The 18,976-nt window shown below is 54.7% G+C and overlaps 1 protein-coding gene across 10 annotated transcripts in view; it reads left to right on the top strand.

Moving 5' to 3' along the window:
* The first annotated feature begins 13,871 nt into the window (after positions 1-13,871).
* Positions 13,872-18,976, top strand: part of CDH22 (cadherin 22) — a 188,669-nt gene continuing 183,564 nt past the window's right edge. For all 10 annotated transcript variants that reach the window (XR_010592417.1, XM_065566413.1, XM_065566414.1 and 7 more), the window contains exon 1: positions 13,872-14,009. The gene's annotated coding sequence lies outside the window, so the exon portion shown is untranslated. The remainder of the gene's footprint in view (positions 14,010-18,976) is intronic.

Genomic DNA, 18,976 nt, shown 5'->3' with positions numbered 1-18,976 from the left:
GAGCATGGTCACGTGGTATCAGGACAGGCGGGAACTTGAAGAGCTTTCCCGGGGAAAGGCACCATGGGTGAAGGGAAAGCAGCAAGCAGAAAGCTCAGGGTTGGCCCATGCCAGATGCAGGAGGAGGAAGATCTTTCATTGCACAGTCTAGCTGCAGATTTTAATCCTAAAATAGATGCCACCAGCCGCCATCTAACAGGAGAGCTGGTCTCCGGTCCAGCCCTGCAGGATGAGGTATTACGCTCTTGAACAGAGAGATGGTCTGAAGCTGCTGAGTCTGGCTTCGGACGCTGAGCCAAACTGGAACTTCCCCAAAGGTCAGAAGGTTCTGGATCCAGCCACACTCGGCTCCTGCAAACATTCCCCTGGCAGCCTTGCCCCAGGGTGCATGTGTTCGCATGGCGTGGCGGGTGTTTGTCCTGTGTTTGTACAGCGCCTAGCACGATGGGGTTCTGGTTCATGACAGGGCTCCTAGGTGCTATTGCCATGCAGATAATAATAATAGTGCGGGGCTGGGGAATCTGTTAGTTCAACAAAAATGCTTCCTCGCAACATTAACCAAGGAGAGGGCGGCGCTGGTGAGCAAACAGCCCCGGCCAGCTCTGCAGGGGCTGGGCTTTGTGCCGGAGCAATGCCTAGCAAGCCGCACATGGGCACAGAGATCACACTGAGGGCCAGGGAGGATCTTCCTCTGGGAAAGGTTTTAAAAACACCTGTTATTTGCTCTTCAGCGGGGCCCCGGGGAGAGTCACTTTGCCTGGGCTGGTTTAGTAGCAACCGGAGAGGGGGAAGCTCCATCAGGGGCAGAAGAACCACCGCAGCCCTCCTGGCAGTTAGGTGCTGACAGAATTTTAGCAAGAATTATAGGGACTCCCTGGAGCGCTCTCAGTCATATCCCAGAGTCCTGAGTTAGACCTGTGTCTGCTGGGATGTCACAGAGAATAGGAAACCTTTGGGCATTTTGAGATCCATTTAATAGCAATAGGTACAGGTGGAAGACATGCTGAAGTGAAGGCCCCAGCCTTTGTGCATAGGGTAGGAGAAGTAGCCTGAACGTTGCAGAGAAAAATACCAGCGTGAGCAAACAGCAGGAGCTGTGCATTCCAGAACTCACGGAGTCATTGGGCATCACCAATTCTTTACATGCAAGCAGAAACAATTGATCAATATGTGACAGAATTAAGGATGCGCAGTAAAACCTGGGAGCTTGGGGATCTGACAGAATCACTAATAGAGACCAGAGTAATCTAGGGAATGCTGCATAAAACATAAAAGGAGAGGCTGGTGTGTGGACAAGAATTGACAGTAGGCCCAACCTCACAGATATACAGGGCAATCGAAATCACTTACACACAAACCAAGGAGCTAGACCCCACTGCAGAGGGAGCCAAAGGGAATAGCAGAAAGCGAAACCAACAGTTGGAAATGTCTAGCAAAGGAAGAAACATCTTGTAGGACATTCCAAGTCTGAGCAACTATGCAGCATGGCCCCAACCTGTATCCTGCTTTGCAAGAAGCTGCAAGCGGTGTGGTAAAACTAGGCAGCTTGTAAAGAGGTGTGATCCCAGCTGCCTTGTGGGGAGTATCTGAAGGGCTCTAGGTAGAGGAAAACCAAAAGACCCATAGACAGTCCCTTCCAGATGCATGACACAATCCACCCTGAGCGCTATGGTACTAAAACCAGTAGCAATGAAGATCCAAGTCAGGTGTTAAGGAGTGAGGGGAAGGTCTTTTTAGCATAATCTAGGAAATGCTGCCACCATTCAGTACATAATGTGCCAATAATGGCTCATAATAGGCTCAGCCTAGGGAAACAGCGGGAACAGGAGAGAGATGCTAGGTGCAACTTCAATACAAATGGAAGGTGAATGACTAGACGGTGGAATGCCTGGAAACAGAGCAGTGAATGGATGTTCCAGCTGAATGGGAAAATACGTTAGTTACTGTGGACAAAGACGACGAGTAGTTGGGGTCTACCTACCCTTCAGAGACCTTAACTGGGACATTTGAAAAGCACCCGAGAATAAATCAGAGCACAGTTTGAAAAGACAAACATTTTTGGTGAATTACATGCATCCTCAGGATTCTGGTGACTGAATGAACAGAGATGAGCTCAGAATGATGCACATTTAATATGTATTTTGGGAGGTTCAGATTCTTGCAATTACACTTTGGAAAAGACCCAGAAGCTTAGAACGGAATGATACACAGAGGAGCACGTTATTGGCAATGTCACAACAGTGGATGATATAAGAAAAGCATGACTTAAAACAGGGAGTGAAACAACTAGGGCTGCCTGTGACAGGAGTGTGCACTCGGGGACTGGCCTGACATTTGCAGAGGGTATCATTTCTGTTAAGGACATTAAGCCTCATAGAGGAAAAGTCTCAGCCACAGACATGATGCTGCACCCTCAGTGTGAGCAGCTGCAATGGATTCCAGGAATGGTCAGTTACCTGCAAATATCTGTAGCCATGAGACCCGAAGAAGAGCTCTGTGTAGCTTGGAAGCTTGTCTCTCTCACTAACAGAAGTTGGTCCAATAAAAGGTATTACCTCCCTCACCTTGCAGCTTTGAGCAAACTGCCCAGATTTACTGAGGGGGAGAGGATAGCTCTGAAAATGCTCAGACAAAAGCCATCTCTCACAGGGACTCTTCTGAAACCTGGAAGTGGACAGAGACCACAAGTCTCTGACAGTATTGTCTAATAAGCCATCAAGGACTTGATTGTTAAAATCAAGATGCTGAAGATGTGTGTTTGAGGTGTGTGCACCAGGACACCTGCTTGTGCACATTTACCACAAGTACACATGTAAACTGGAGTAGATGTGCATGCAGGTGGGTCAGTGGTACCTCCCTTGTGTTGCCTCTGTCCCTCTCCCTTACTACGGCTTAAATCAATAGGCTGCAAGAGCAAACATTTCTACTGTAGGAAACACTGTATCTTGGCACAGAGAACTATGTGCTGCCATGCTACTCCGCTCACAGGAGTAAGACCTTACCCCAAGTGGGGGCTGTAGAAGATTCTGACTTGTTTACCTGGCAAGGAAATTTGATAGGATCTTTGGTACTTATTAATCTCTGTATCCTGAAATTGCAAGATACCAGCAGTAAAATGGTTGAACAGATCCTGAAATCTCTTTTTGCAAAGCATGGAAGTCCATACACACTGAGGGATAATGGGCCACAATTTGACCTCTCAGAATGTAGAGAGTTAGCAAGGGGCTGGGATTTTGAGCACACAACGATCTTCACACAAACGGCCTCGCTGGGGCATCGCCCAGACTATTATTAATCGGATGGAAAAGTCAGTGGACAGGAAGAACGATCGCGCTAGAAATCAGCAGAGCTCCACGGAGTCCAGTGGGAGAGTGACTTCAGTGGAGCTAGCAGTTCACACCAGTGGAGGATCTGCTCCAGTCCCTATAAAAGCACTCGAGTCTCCTGCACTGCGCCAGTGGGAGACTGGAAGTCCCCAGCTCAGCTGCTTATTGAAGAGGAATCCAGTCTAAGGGGCTGCCAAGGAAGAGTGACGTCAGGCTCCTAATTCGGAAGGAAATCAGAAGATCAAATCTGAAAAACTTGATTTGGGTAATAATCTCCATTCCTTAAAGCCGGCAGCTTAGAGTGGCTCCATGGCTGCATCCCCAGCAGGTGGTGCCAGAGCGGTGCAATCAAGCACAACTCGATCCAAACTCATCCAGCAAGGGGGGGACGGCCTGGAGCCTGCAGATAGGAACTCTGATGCACATGAATTTGCAGAGCTTTGTCAACATTTGATAGAAGAGGGATAAAAAAGAGCATACGAGAGAGTGAAATCTGTTTAGCGGAGGATCTACCTAAGAGATTAAATGGCCTCATGGAAACATCGGAGGGGTTTCTAAAGTTGCTGCCTGACCAACAGGGAAGCAGGTGGCAAAGATGTGTGAGATGGCAGAATGCGAATGAGCTCTTCTCTGGAGCCCTGCAGTATGTGAGAAACAATTCATGCTGTTGTCTGTGTGTGAGAGACTGGGGGGTGGGGTGGGGTGATAAAGATGGGCACCATGAGGGGAGTTTGCACAAGATCTCTAGTAGCACACAATGAGAATGGGAATTGGGGTTGGTCTCTGAGAATTTTGAAGAATGTGGTTTTATGGTTCTAATTCCTGCTCACCCCCAATAGTGTCCTGGCCTCAGCCATGGAGCCGTGTGCTGCCAGCTTCCCAGAGATGGGAACAGAGAGGGCGAGTTTTGTTTTGGGCCATGTCTGACATTTTCTTGCAAATGTATTAGCCAGTTTGCATATTTGTAAATAATTTGCAGGATCATACGCTTAAACTTGTAATCAATGCTGTCTGCCCCTAGCAGTGGAGGGGTGGGACTTGAAGCTGAACCGAACTTGGCAGCTCTGGCTGGGGAAGGTGCTCAAGGGTGTTGGGGGGGAGTTGGAGTGGGAAGCTTGGGGTAGGGCTGGTGGTCTGCGGGAGGCAGGAGCTTCCTGGGGGATAGAGACTGCAGGGGTGCCTGGGGGACAGGAACTCCTGGGGTAGGAGTAGGTTGCAGTGTAGGATGGGGTGTGGTACTGTGTGGGCAGGGAGCAGGGTGGGGTGGGCTGGGGACCCCCAAGCCCATGGCTCAGCGCAGATCCCCTGACAGAGCTGAGATGAGCCAGGGACCCCCAGGCCCAGGGCTCATGGCACAGATCCCCTGACAGGGCTGAGATGAGCCAGGGACCCCCAGGCTCCCAGATTGGGGTGTTTGGCATTTCCAAGGGCAGGCCGTGTTGGGGATTGGTGAGCTCCGTTGACAAAGCCCTTCAGTTAGCACTCACCCTCCATCTGCGTTGGGTGGTCCTTGGACTACAGCTCACGCCCCACGTGAAAGGGGATTGCGCCCATTCCCTGGCTCTGCACTGGGCTGTGATATCTTGTGTTTACAAGATGCATAGAGGGTTAGATCTGCAGGGACCATTCTGATCATCCAGTCCGTCTGACCTCCTGTGTAACCCAGGCCCGAGCTCCAGCCCTAGCTCTGAGATTGGCTGCATGCGGCCTGAACTAACGGATATCTTAGAAGGACATGCAGTGTGCTGAGCCTGCAGCAAGGTCTTTGTGTAGACATGCTACAGCGCAAGACACCCCGTGTTCTTTAGCCCTGGCCTCTCCATGCTGCATCCTCCACAGCCTCCTCTGGGCTGATCTAACTGCACTCCATTGGACTCTCTGCAAACCAGTCTGGGAGCCACCTACACTGATACCAAGTCTCTAACGCCACCTTTGCCTTGTGTTTTTTAGGCTGAGTGGCAGCTCTCAAGCCAGGCACAGCTCAGGGAGGAGGTGAAAGCAGGAAGCCGAGCAAACAGCACAGAGCCTGCCCAAGCACTTGTTTATGAAAGAGCCGCCTGGAATGCAGGCTAAGTGGAAAGGTGCCACTTGAAAGATACCTTAATGCCTGTGAGTGAAAAAAGCATCAAGGGCTGGGAAGCAGGGGGAGCGTCCAAAGGCGACTGCATGGGCAGACTGCTAATGGGACTGCTCCTGGAGTGAGCGGCGGCGTGCAAGCCTGTGAATGGGAATCGATGGGGGCGCGTGATGCAGCAGGAGAGCAGCCGGGAATAGAGCCGAAAGAGCAGAGCGAGAGGGACTGGCAGAGAGCAGATACCAAGTGAGAGCAGGGGCAAGGAAGTGCCCAATGGAGATGTCCCGGGAGAGGGGGACAACTTTGGGCTGTCTCCGGATACCCCATGAGGAGCAGCTCTTAACCGTGGCATGTCCGGAGAAATGGATAACCATGCACATGCTGCTGCTTGTATGGTGAAACCCACTCCACACAGGCGGCTGCACTTCCCCCAGCCCTCCACACTGAGCTAGGACTCTGGCTCCCAGCACGTGTGAGGAGGATGATGCCTGAGCTGCTGGGCTGATCCAGGCAGAGCTTCCCTGTCAGCTGAATCTGCAATGGCTCCCCCTCCTCACATCGTCAGCAGCTGCTCCAGATGCCCAGAGGCTCTGAAACCTCCCCTTATCAGTGCAAAAGGCCCAGGGTGCTCAGTGCTGTGCAAGAGACAAGTACAGGCCTGATGCCTGCCTTGCACAGCTTACAAAGCCCCTTGTTCGAGATCACCCAGGGCTCCCCTCTGTTCGCTTTGAAACCAATGGGAAGTTTGCAGGGACCAGGATCAGGGGAGTTTGGAAACTGTTAGTCAAGGAGGACTGTGTTAAACGAGGAGGAACACATGGGCCGGAGATAGGTATGCACTCCGTGCTACAGCGGGGCTCTGCGTGCTCCAGCAGGGCTGTCCATCCTAGGCACAGATCGGTTACCCATGTGAACGCCACCTCAGGGCAGGGCCAGCCCTGCACAAAGCTCCCTCCTTCCTCGGCCTCACTAACGCCCCCTGCTGCACTCAGTGTCTCCAATTTACAGAATTTCCTTGGCAGGCTGCCTGCAGCCCACCTTATCGTGCCAGAGCTGCCACACAGCACTCCTTCTGCTTCCTCTGCCGCTGGAACTGCTCAGTGCAATGGAAACTGTGGGATTAGGTCAATTTCAACAGCCCCCTAGGTCAGTTACCAATTACCTGCACTAGATACTGGTTTGAAAAGGAGCCTCTGATCTTTTCAACTTGCTCATTTTCCTCTTTCCGTTTCAAATTCTCCACTGCTGGAAATAACTCCAGCCTTTTACAGACCATAGTAAATGAGGATTTCATCCCGTTCCTTTGGTTTTGCTGATATGGACTTTTTCCTACACAGATGATGCCAAGGACAATCCGAGCTGTTTCCAGACTCTTCCACCTGGGTCCTTCTAGCCCCGGCCACCTGGATGATGTCAGGCAGCACTAATGGTGCATGGAGCGTTTTCGGATAGGCCATTGACCCCAGTACATTATCCTGGACTGGCCTTTTCTTCTCTGCCTGGGCGAGGCATCCTGCTTTCTCAGCGTGAATTTAGAGCTGGGTGACATGTGTTGGATTGGCAGGTCAAGGGGGCTAGGCCCCTCTTCCCCAGTGCACAGGCAGTACTGGCAGCAGAAGTACAAGTTTCCCTATCAGTGTGCTCCTGCCCTGGAAGGAGAAGGAAATTCAGGCTCTATGGCCCAGTCAGTCCTCTCTGCCAGCAAAGGGCCAACCATGGAGGGGTCTTCTGCAGGGAGGACACCTAGGAGCCGGATGGAGATGTCCCGTAGTGTTTGCATAGTAACCACAGTCACGCAGCTGACTTGGAAACAGTGAAATGCTCTGACCTATGCCAGCCTGATCCCCACCTTTTGTGCTGATGAAGATGCAGTCTCATAGCGCTGGCTGGGGCCAGGCACACTGTGGGAGGTGGCCGTAGGAGATCATAGCTTGTTTATGCATTGGGGCTAGTGCAGGGTCGTTCCCCCTCATGTCTCCCAGCCCAGGAGCTCGCCAGTGGAGAGGCTCAGTGGCCCCGGGAGTCTCACTGCATGCAGGGAGCTATTTGGTGGTGTGGTTTCAGACTCCCCTGTGGTTCTTGGGGCCTACCATGGAGTCATGCAAGCCCCATCCCAAAGCAGGAGCTTGGCACACAAATGCAGCAGCACATTTTACATAAAGTTCAATTAAATATTTGCTTTATAATTGCGCAACAAATTATTCATAAAGGCATCAGAATCTAATCACTGGGCTGACACGATGGAGTCTGCAAATGACATAGTACCCGGGGAGAATAAAGATTGGGAAGAGCTGTCAGCCTCTTCCTGCTGCATGGGACGGGGGCCGGGACCTGATGCCGGGGCTGCCTCAGAACCAAGTGCTGGCTCCCAGTCTCTGAGGAGAGTTCAGCATGGCCCCAAGCAGGCCAGGGAGCGTCCAGCCCGCTGTCCCAGCAGCAGTGCAAGGTGCCACCGTGTGGGGAGTGGCTGTGGGGCAGCAGGGTGGGGTGTTTGCAGTGTGGCCAACTCTCACGATTTTGTCATGAGTCTCATGATAATTACTGTTTTCCTTAAAGCCCCAGCTCCTGGAGTCAAGTGGATCTGTGATGATTTCAGCCTTCGTTCTTCAATAAAAAGTAAGTTTCTAGCCCTCGTGGTTGTGGAGAAAGCTTCAAACTGTGATTCCCAGTGCAACTACAGGCTCAAAAAGCAGAAGGCAAATAAAACCCCCCAAATCTATTATTTTTATACAATCTCACGATTTTAAAGCCAATCTCATGATTTTTGGTGAGCCTGACTCGTGCATTTTGAACATTTGGCGTTGGCAGTACTGAGTTTGTCCCCACCTCACCCACTCAGGGTTCTGTGTGCCTGGCCCCAGGGGTGGGCAATGTACCCGCCCCCGAAGGGACGAGGGGGCACAGGGCGGGCACGGTAGGCTAAAGGGGCAGGCCAGGCCGGGGTATGCCCCCTCCGGTCAGGCTACGCTGAGGAAGGCTGGCTTGGCTTGGGGCAGGTTTGGAGTGTTGACAGCTCTCGTGATCTTGTCACAAAAGCTGCTGTTGTACAGGGCTGGAGCCGGACTCTGGTGAGACGCTGCGGCTCTCTCAGGATTTCAGCCTGTGCTTTAACGGGGCTGCTGCTCCCTGACTGAGCAGATGGTGTCGTCCTGCAGTTCCGGCTGCCACCAGCAGAGGCTGCCGCTCCCCAGCTGGGTGCTGCAGGGCCCTGCTCTCCAGGGTGGGTCCTGGGCCCTGGGAGAGGTGGGTGTTGGAGGGTGCCCCTTGGAGCGCCCCCTCTGCCTGGCACTGAGCCTGGCCCACATCTTGGAGTCCCCTCTGCCTCGTGCATGGAGCCTGGCCTGCCCCAATGTGGTGAGCTGCTTTGCCGTATTGCCCCACCTGTGTTCTGAGCACCTGGCCGCAGGCCTTGCTGCTCCCCCAGAACGGCTGCACTTGGATACAAGGGGGCTGAGAGTGAATGACAGTGGAGGGAGGGCTGGCTGTCTGGATGGATGGATGAGGAGATAGCCAGCAGCCAGCCAGCCAGCCAGCCATGGCCAGTGGATGGAGAGTTCTATTAATGGGCGCTGGCTCTGCCACCAGAGAGGTGAGTCACAGAGCTTGTCCCACTCTTGTGCAGCTGGATCCATTGCTCCAGCGGAGGTGCGGCAGTGGGATTCAGAGAGTAGGGAGAGCAGGCGGCACAGGCTTCTCAGCGAGGCATTCCCACAGAAACCCCTGCTCCTTGGCTGTGTCAGGCAGGTCAGAGACCCCCACGCTCTTGCTCCCACTAACCTCAGCTAAGATCAGTGTCTCCCTCTCCCCGCTCCCAGGTGAAAGAACTCTGCAAAGCAAGAGAGCCCAGTGAGGAATGGCCTGAAAGCAGCACAGCTCCCTCCGCGAAGTCCCTCTCTGGAGCGACTCCAGCCCTAATGGAGCAGAGAGCAACTGCTGGCAGTTGGCAGACAGCCTGGGAAAGACAAACCCACCAGGAGATGCTGGCTATCAGGGGAGGGCTCAGCTTCTTCTGGCCAGCAGGAGGTAATGTGGGGATGAGAGCAGAGGCTGTAGCTACAGGGGAAACTCCCTGCTACTCCAGGAACCGCCTCTCCTGGCAGGAAGCTCAGCAGGGAATGGGGCAGGAGTGCTGGCTCGGGGAAGCTCCTAGCTACTCCGGACTTACCCAGCAGGGCTGCAGGGATAGCTCCCAGCGGCTCCAATCTCTTCTCCCAGCAGCTGCCTGCTTGAGGTTGGAGGTCTGAGAACCAGAGGAGGAAATCCCAATAAATAGTTTTTATCTTGTTGTGTTTACAAGAGCAGTGGAGGGAGATAATCTCAGTGTTTGTGAAGCAGGGAGATTTTCTCAGAGAAAATGGCAAATTTCCATCCTGTGTCGGGAGGCCCTGTTTCTTTTCTGATATTTCTTTAGTTGTTCATGTCACGGCCCTTCAGTCTGAGCAGTTTTACAAATGTGCTGTGAAGATGAAACGCCAGAGAAAGCTGCTCAAGATCAAGTTGGGAAAGCTTTTAACTTTCAACTGCTACAGACAAAGGCCCCCAGAGAGCGGGAGAACACGGGGATTGGGAAGAGACAGAGAGAAGGAGTAAAAAGAGAGAAGGGAGAATAGACATGTGAAAGAGGCAGAGCAGAGAAGACAAATCACAACAAAACCAAGACTGAAAGACAACAGGTGAATGGTAGAAAGAGAAAAGAGACCGAGATGGAGAGAATAAAGAGACAGGCTTGGAGCCCAGGGAGTGCGGAAGGAGGCTAGAATGAGGGGAGAGCACCACAGACTGGGAAGAGTGAGAAAATACAAAGGCAGCTATTCGAAGGGTAGGCTGGATGGATCAATGAGGGGGCTAAACGGAGAGAGAAGCCAGATGGGAACGAAATCCCCATAGAGCTAAAGGGGAAGGCAGCAGATTCCAAGGGAGACTGAGGAGGGTTTCAGTCATTCTGAGAGTTAAAGAGGTGGCATGAAAGTGGAAGGGAAATGCAAGCAAGGGAAGGGCAGGGAATGAGGACAGGGCTGCAGATGGAAGAGGGAGAGAGGAATTCAAGGACAGAGGGAGCCTGGAGGAACGCCACTGGGGGAGCAGCATGTGGAAGGCCAGTTCACCCTGGAAAGCAGAGTCCAGGGGCTGGGTTCTGCTCTTCCCATCCCTTTCCCTTCTTGTGCCTTTCTCCCATGGCACCCTGCGTGATCCCGGCCTGCTCTCCAGTCTGAGCTGTCCAGCTCTGATCTCAGGCCATTATCTGTACATCTCTCCTGAGCACTGGAGATTCCAGCCATCCTGGAAGGGGCTGTAATAAAACCCCTGCTCAGTGTCTGGGGTCAGATGAGCCTGGCCTCAGGCCAACCAGCCCTTGTCTGTGTAGAGAGGACCTGGGACAGGGCCCTGGCTAGCTGTGCCAAGTTCCTGTAGCGAGTCAAAGAGAGGAGCCCAGCCCCACACACAGCAGCGCTGTCACCCCATACTCAGTGGGGACGGGTCTGTGGAATAGAAATAAACATCACCCTGCTCCAGAGAGTGAGCAAGGTGGGGCTGGAGGTCCAAGCACTGCAGAAATGGGGCAGAACACCTGCAGGCAAATGCCATGGGGCCTCCACGTCTCACCTAGCCTGCTGGCCACTGGACGTGGGCTCGCACTGCCCCTCCCCTGTGCCCACTGTCAGGATGGAGGGGGTCTGATCGCTGCCTCTGCACCTCAGCCTGACCTCTGCCTCCTTCCCGCTCAGAGCCCTGGCCCTGAGACCCTGAAGGGTGGTGAAGGGGGTATTATGACACATGTAGTGCCTTTGTCAGGCACTTTGATGAGACCAGTGGGTCTAGCTGTCTGTACAGCAGGCAGGGGGAGGACAGGCTGATCCCAGGCACCTTGGGAGGGGGTGGACATACCTCGGGCTCTGGGTTGGGAGTTAGTGTTTGTTGGGCCACAAACTTCGCAGCCACACTCAGGAAGGCAGGTCCCTGCTGGCAGACCCCAGAGGCAGCCCAGAGCCCCAGACTGTTCTGTTGTGGCGCGCCCTTCCTGAGCCTCACTCACGGCCGGTGCCCTGCATGCCAGGGAGCCTCTCTCTGGCTTGCTGAACGCCAGCAGAGGCTATGGCTCCCCTCTCCCCGTAGTTAGCAGCACTGACCCTGCTCAGAAGCTGGTGCTGCAAGAGGCACTGACTCCACGTGCTGGAGCACCCTCAGCTCCCGACCATTTGAGATCGGTAAAGATCCCCGGCTGGCCGTCAGCGCCTGTGTCCTGGCCGGATCCTGACGGGAGCTTACACTGAGCTCCCTGCAGTTCCTGGGTAGTTTCAGTTGGACCCAGGTTTCTTGTTGTAAACTGTTGGGTCATGTAACTGTCTGCGGTTTTACGGCGCCTACGCTCCGCCTCAGAGGTGGTGGCTTTTAGCGTAAAAATGAATGATTCCTGTACATGCCACCTGTTCGTCAGTGCCCTGGCCCTGTGCACATGGATAGAAACTCGGCTGTGTGACTTCTGCTGGGCTGGGCTGGGCTGGGGGCTGGATCCCAGGATGGGGTGTGGGGGAGGGAGGATGGGGGTGCATGCGGAGCCCTGTGGGGGAGGGATCCCAGGATGGGGTGTGGAGGATGTGGGTGCCTAGGGGGGCCGTGTGGGGGAGGGATTCCGGGATGGGTGTGGGGGAGGGAGGATGGGGGTGTATAGGGGGGCCGTGTGGGGGAGGGATCCCGGGCTGGGGTGTGTGGGAGGGAGGATGGGGGTGCATGCGGAGCCCTGTGGGGGAGGGATCCCAGGATGGGGTGTGGAGGATGTGGGTGCCTAGGGGGGCCGTGTGGGGGAGGGATTCCGGGATGGGTGTGGGGGAGGGAGGATGGGGGTGTATAGGGGGGCCGTGTGGGGGAGGGATCCCGGGATGGGTGTGGGGGAGGGAGGATGGGGGTGCATAGGGGGGCCATGTGGGGGAGGGAGGATGGGAGTGCATAGGAGGGCCATGTGGGGGAGGGATCCCGGGATGGGGTGTGCGGGATGGAGGATGAGGGTGTGCGGGGATGGAGGATGGGGGGCTATGTGGGGGAGGGATCCTGGGATGGGTGTGGGGGAGGGAGGATGGGGGTGCATAGGAGGGCCATGTGGGGGAGGGATCCCGGGATGGGTGTGGGGGAGGGATCCTGGGATGGGGTGTGCATGGGGGCCGTGTGGGAGAGGGATCCTGGGATGGGTGTGGGGGACGGAGGATGTGGGTGTATAGGGGGGCCAAGTGGGGGAGGGATCCTGGGCTGGGGTGTGTGGGAGGGAGGATGGGGATGCATAGGGGGGCCGTTTGGGGGAGGGATCCCAGGATGGGTGTGGGGGAGGGTGGATGGGGGTGCATGGGGGGCCATGTGCGGGGGGAGGATGGGGGGCCATGTGAGTGAGGGATCCTGGGATGGGGTGTGGGGGACAGAGGATGGGGATGTGCGGGAAGGAGGATGGGGGTGCATGGGGGGCTGTGTGGGGGAGCGATCCCGGGAGGGGTGTGGGGGAGGGAGGATGGGGGTGTGCGGGAGGGTGGATGGTGGTGCATAGGGGGGCTGTATGGGGGGCCATGTGGGGGAGGGTGGATGGGGGTGCATGGGAGGGCCGTGTGGGGGAGGGATCCCAGGATGGGGTGTGGGGGACAGAGGATGGGGGTGTATAGGGGGGCCGTGTGGGGGAGGGATCCTGGGATGGGTGTGGGGGAGGACGGATAGGGGTGTGCAGGAGGGCAGATGGGGGTGCATAGCGGGGCCGTGTGGAGGAGGGAGGATGGGGGTGCATGGGGGGCCGTGTGGGGAAGCGATCCTGGGATGGGGGTGGGGGAGGGTGCATAGGGGGGCCATGTGGGGGAGGGAGGATGGGGTGTATAGGTGGGCCGTGTGAGGGAGGGATCCCGGGATGGGTGTGGGGAAGGGAGGATGGGGGTGCATGGGGGGCCGTGTGGGGAAGGGATCTGGGGATGGGTGTGGGGGAGGGAGGATGGGGGTGTATAGGGGGGCCGTGTGGGGGAGGGATCCCGGGCTGGGGTGTGTGGGAGGGAGGATGGGGGTGCATGCGGAGCCCTGTGGGGAAGCGATCCTGGGATGGGGGTGGGGGAGGGTGCATAGGGGGGCCATGTGGGGGAGGGAGGATGGGGTGTATAGGTGGGCCGTGTGAGGGAGGGATCCCGGGATGGGTGTGGGGAAGGGAGGATGGGGGTGCATGGGGGGCCGTGTGGGGAAGGGATCTGGGGATGGGTGTGCGGGAGGGCGGATGGGGATGCATAGAGGGGCCGTGTGGGGGAGGGCGGATGGGGGTGTGGCACAATAACCCCCCGTTATTGCGCCCCAGGCTGGGGCCGGTCCGTGGGGCAGGCCCCCGGCGGAGCCCCACCAGCGCTGCATTCTCCGCGTCTCCGGCAGGGGCCGGGCCGGGCTGGGCTGGGCTGGGCGGAGGCGGCTCTCCCCGCCCAGGCGCCCCAGTCACACTCCAGCCCGCGCCGCTCCGCTCCGCGCCGCCCGCCCGCCCGCTCTGCCGGCTCGGCACCAGGAGCCGGGCTGCGCTGGGCTCGTCCCGGGCCCCCGCCGGGTGCGGGCCATGCCCCGTCCCCAGCCCCGCGCCGGAACCGCCGGAGGAGCCGCCGCCCGAGGTAAGAGCCGCTGCCGGAGACGGCGCTGCCGGAGCTTCCCGGAGCAGAGCGAGCGCTGCCTGCCGGCTCCCGGAGCTGCAGCCCGGGCAGGCGGCGGGGTCCGGGGCGCCGGCTCGCTCCCTGCCGGGCCCCCTCCGAGCCGAGGGGCGAGAAGCCCAACTTCCCCGGCTCGCTTCTCGCTGCAAACTTTCCTGCCGCTGCAGGCTGGGTCCCCCCGTCTCCGGGCAGAGCTGCCCCGGGCAGAGCGGGGGCCAGAGCTCGGGTCCGGGCGGGGGGTGACCCGGGGAGTTTGGGGGTCTGGGGCCGTGGCAGTGAATCTTGGGCTGAATCACGTTTAATGACCCTTTTCCAGGTGACTCACCTGTGCGCTGTTTGAGGGGCTGTGGGGCCGGGCTGGTGCCCCAAGCTGCAGTGGGTCAGAGGGGCGCTCACTGGGCAAAGAACTGGGCACAAACTCATCTGCTTCACATCATCCTCCTCAAGCCACTGGGCCATGGCCACCCCAGCCTGGGCTTGACTGGGTCACGGTGGGTTTTGTTACATGGCGGGGTTTGGCCAAGGGCTGTCGCTCTGTGCGCATTGGGATCTGAACGGGATGATATTGGAAAGCCCTGTGCCCAGTGACCCCTGCCACCTTCCTAGGCTGTGGGGTGAGGGAATGATGCCTCCTGAGGTGTCCAGTTGGCGCCGGAGCCGTGGCCGTGACTTCGGGAAGCTGAAGTGAATGTAAAGCAGATGAGCTGTTCTCTGTCCTGTGGCTGGGCAGTGCCCTCTCTCCAGGTACTTGGCATGTACAATATGTACATGACAATGGAGATTGTCACAAGCGTCTCTGTGTCAGTCCTAGGGATTTCTAGAGCACCCATCGCCGCAGTATCTAGGCACTCAAATGGCTGCAGTTCACCCCTATGCCAATGTTACCTTTAAAAGAAACCATCTGAGACTCCTTTAGTCATGTTTGTTCTTTGCTCCTGTCTAAGAGTGGAGAGTTAAATGACATATTTATTCACCTGACCAGGATCGGGCCAGCCCCTGCCAGCAGCCACCAGGAGATTGGTACATTTGCCCTTTCTGCTGTATAGCACTGCCACCCCATATGCACCAGGGTGTCCCCTGATTCCTTTCGGCAGAGTCAGGATTCTCGCTCTCTCAGTGGAGCCACGTTTTCTAATAAGCTAAAAATAACTGTACTAAAACAGGCACTTTTCTTCTTTAAAATGTGGCTCCCAAATGCCCAATAGGCATCTCTGCAAAGACAGTCTGGGAGCATGTGCTGTAAGCAGCAAACACCTGGGAAAGGTTTGGCTTGTCCTTTGCGTCCAGCTACTGCCGTTCATTTGGGGCCCAAGGCTGTAAAGCACTGAGTGCTACAACTTAGCATGCCTACGCCTGGAGCCCTAACCTTGGGAGACCCAGGCAGTACCCCAGTACCACAAGGGGTTGGAGTGGCAGCCCAACGCTGCCTCTTGTTCACTTGTGTCCTTCTGAATGGCCCTTAAAGTTAGTTTTTTCCTCCTTTTTCATGTGTTTTTTAAAATGAACAAAGCCTGTTACAGAACCAATGATGTGAATAGCAGCAAGCATGGGCTAAGCGCTCGTGTGAAGTTCAAACCAATGAACCACAAGGCAGCGCAGTGTGAGAGTCGGGACCGAGTATGAGACTGTTCGGGGTGAAGTGAGCGGCTCCCTCCTGCTCTGAGGGTACTTGGATGGCCTGGGGAATGAGAGCAGCAACATGCCTCGCAGGTACAGCCTGAGCTGTCATTTCTGTTCTCCTGGGGAAATTTCAATTCCTCAGGACCCGTTTCAATCGCTCATGAGAGCCTGATATTTACAGAATGTTTGAAACCTGCAGACTCTAGTTTAATAGATTGTGGACTCTATTTTCCAGGAAGCTCAGCTTAGATGCAGCATCAGGTTGTGCTAAGGTTTCTCTCATAAAACCTGCAGATGCTCCCCTATCTACTTGATCTAGAGAGCAAGTGCACCAGACCCTTCTCAGAGTTACAGATCATGGTCGTTTTGCATAAATTTTCAAAATCCCCCAATAATCTGTTCCTCCAGACTGGCTGACTTTGGAGTTATATACAGTAAAAGCAGGGAACGAGAGAGTCTTGCATGTTTCTGGGCTGAGACCTTGCTGGCTGTGTTCCAGCTCCAACGGTGTTTTTCTGTCTCTGTGACAAACCCCTAGAAATGCTGACATGGTCTCGAGTTGATGACTATAGGAGTCCACAGAAAGCTGACCAAGGTAGACCAAATTCTGCCCCGATTTATAAGCTGTGTGTCACGGAGTGGGGCGGGACACAAGGCCCTGCACCCCCGGCTTCCTGCGATTCACCATGACTCTCAGCCAGCCAGTAAAGCAGAAGGTTTATTTAGCCGACAGGAACACAGTCCAAGACAGGTCTTGCAGGCACAGACAAAACAGGATCCCCCCCAGTTAGGTCCATCTTGGGGTCCCAGGGCACCACAGCCCCCTTGGGAGGTCAGAGCCCTGTCTGCCTCCCAGCCAACTCCTGAAACTCCCCCTTCAGTGACCCCTCCCACAGTCTTTGTTCAGTTTCCCCGGGCAAAGGTGTCACCTGGCCTCTAACCCCTTCCTGGGTTCTCACGTTACATGCTCAGGTATCTTCCCTCAAGGCCAGTCTCCCATCCCCCAATGCAGACTGTCCTAGCCACACTCCCCTGCCTTCCCAGCCAACACTCCCCACTCAGCATTCAAAGACCACATTAAGAACAGTCCCAGTTTGTCACACTGTGCCACTCCGTTGGGTTCAGTGAGATTGAGAACAGAGTGATCCAGACTGGGTTCCTTGCAAGAACTGTTGGGTTGTCAAGAGTTTTTAAAAAAAAATCGCCGTTTGATATACAGTAAATACCAGCTTTGCCCCTGCAATACAAATCAAGCACTTGCCCTTTGCTTTTGGTGTCTGATACTGTGCAGTGGGAGACATGGATTTTAAACACCCAACAGTGGAGTCATCGGTAAAATCAGGTCAATTTTAAAACTTCCTTTTATATTAAATTAGCAAATGTCACAGAAACTATGTCAAAAGGCCTTCCTCAGGTGAAAGAGAATGTATAAAAACAAAATTCCCTACCTCTGTTTCAAACAGCACCTGAGGCTATTAAAACTGGGTATTTAAAACATCTACAGACCCAATCCTGCAAGTTGTCACTCAGCTGAATAAGGATTTTCAGGATCAGGCCCTGAGTCACTATTTACCATGTATGTTGTTTTGTTATTTGGGGATTTATTTCCACTTGGACAATGAAAACAGACTAGTTTGTTTTACCTTTATTTAGAATCAGTTTCTAGTAAATTTCACTTTCATCTTCTTAGGCACAAGTCCAAAGCAGCAGGATTTGGGTTGCAAAGGAGCCAGGGGAAATCTTTGCTGTTTGAAAAACCATTTCATGTCCATTGACTCTTTATTTTTATTTGCATGGAGGTATTAAATGTTTTTCAAGCTTCTCTGAAGAAACCCAAGTTTTAGGTCAAATTTGCCTTGCCATTGTCCCTTTAAATTATAATTACAGAATTTTCAAATAATACTTTCTGCATTCTGAAAGCCCGTGTTTGAAATGTGTAGAGATACTGGTCAAAGGATGGAGTGTTGTGGCCATACTTGCTTTTCTCCTGTATTGGCCTTTACATATTTGTACATGTACATACTGTATGGAGTGTGTGAGCATAAGTAAGTTTTACACCTATGTAGGTCCCATGGTGTGTATATATGCAAGTGTATTTTGTGTATCTATGTAATAATGTCACCACATAAATGTCTGTGCATGTGCTGACCTATAGTTGAATTATGTCGGTTTATAAGGAATAATGTTTCAAGGGTACATGTATGTGCAGGATTCCTTGCATTGGGTGTATGGATTGTACAATCTATATAGAGTGTGTGACTGGCTTGCTGTTCCCTGGATCTCTGCTCCATCTCTGGGGTCGGTTTGTTGTGTGGCTTCTGGGGGAAGAGTGGTTGGTTGGAGGGGTGCGTGGACCAGCCTTGTGTCCTTGGTCCTAGACCTTGAATTTTCTTTGCTCCCCAGTTTTAGATGCCATTGTCCTGTGCTGTGCTCTGACCTGGCGTTGGCAGCTCAGCCCGGCATTGTAACTGTGCCTGTCCAGCCAGGCAGGGAGACAGTAGCACTTGGTCTGCTGCTTTTCCCGAGGGTGACTGACTGACCCACACAGGCTGTGCCCCAGGTGTCTCTTCAGGGAGCTGGAGGTGGGGGTCAGTGACTTCCTTTGCTTTCTGGATCTTCCTGCAGCATTTGATTTTTCACCCAGGGCAGCTGTCCCCAGAAAGGCTTTGTTTGGGGTTAGTGACTGTATCAGCCCTGGCTCTGCCTCAGCACAGATGGAGCCCGCGTTTTGCCTGCTTGGTGCAGCCACAAGGAGCCGTCCGTCCATCAGCCGGTCTTGGCTTGGGTGCGGGGAGGTTGGTTTGCGGGGTGCTAGGTGCTTGTTAACATTAATGCAGGGCGGGTGCTTGCTGCCTGCTCAGCCCTCAGGGATTTTACATCTTCTGGGGCCTCGGATTTGTTTGTCGGAGTTCCCTGCCGAGGACGGACTGGGGCATGTCAAGCCAAAGACACTCTGATCCCATCGGCAGTCACCACAGGGATCCCTTGCTCCAGGATTTAGATTCTTTGTTACATTTAATCAGGACTTTTTATTATTTGCAAAGCCTGTAAAAAGAGCCAGGGAAATGTGCAGGGACAGCACGTTCCAGTCGTTTTATCTTCTCCTCTGCAGGGGTCTGGATTACAGGGACTGCTCCAGACTCTCCCTGGGCTCTGTGTGTCTCCTTCCTTGTCTGTTTATTTCTGTTAGTCTCTGCCCCGCGCTGTGCTGAGGTGCAGGGAGCAGGCTGGTTGTTGAGTGGCCCTGTGCAGTGCTGGAGTTTAGCCTGGTTAATATGCCCCAAGCCTGCAGGTCGGGCAGCCACACGGGG

The sequence above is a fragment of the Chrysemys picta genome, chromosome 13 (assembly GCF_011386835.1).
Source record: "Chrysemys picta bellii isolate R12L10 chromosome 13, ASM1138683v2, whole genome shotgun sequence".
NCBI classification, from domain to species: Eukaryota; Metazoa; Chordata; order Testudines; family Emydidae; genus Chrysemys; species Chrysemys picta.
Note: the sequence above shows the minus strand (reverse complement) of the source record. Positions and strands in the feature narration are given on the sequence as shown.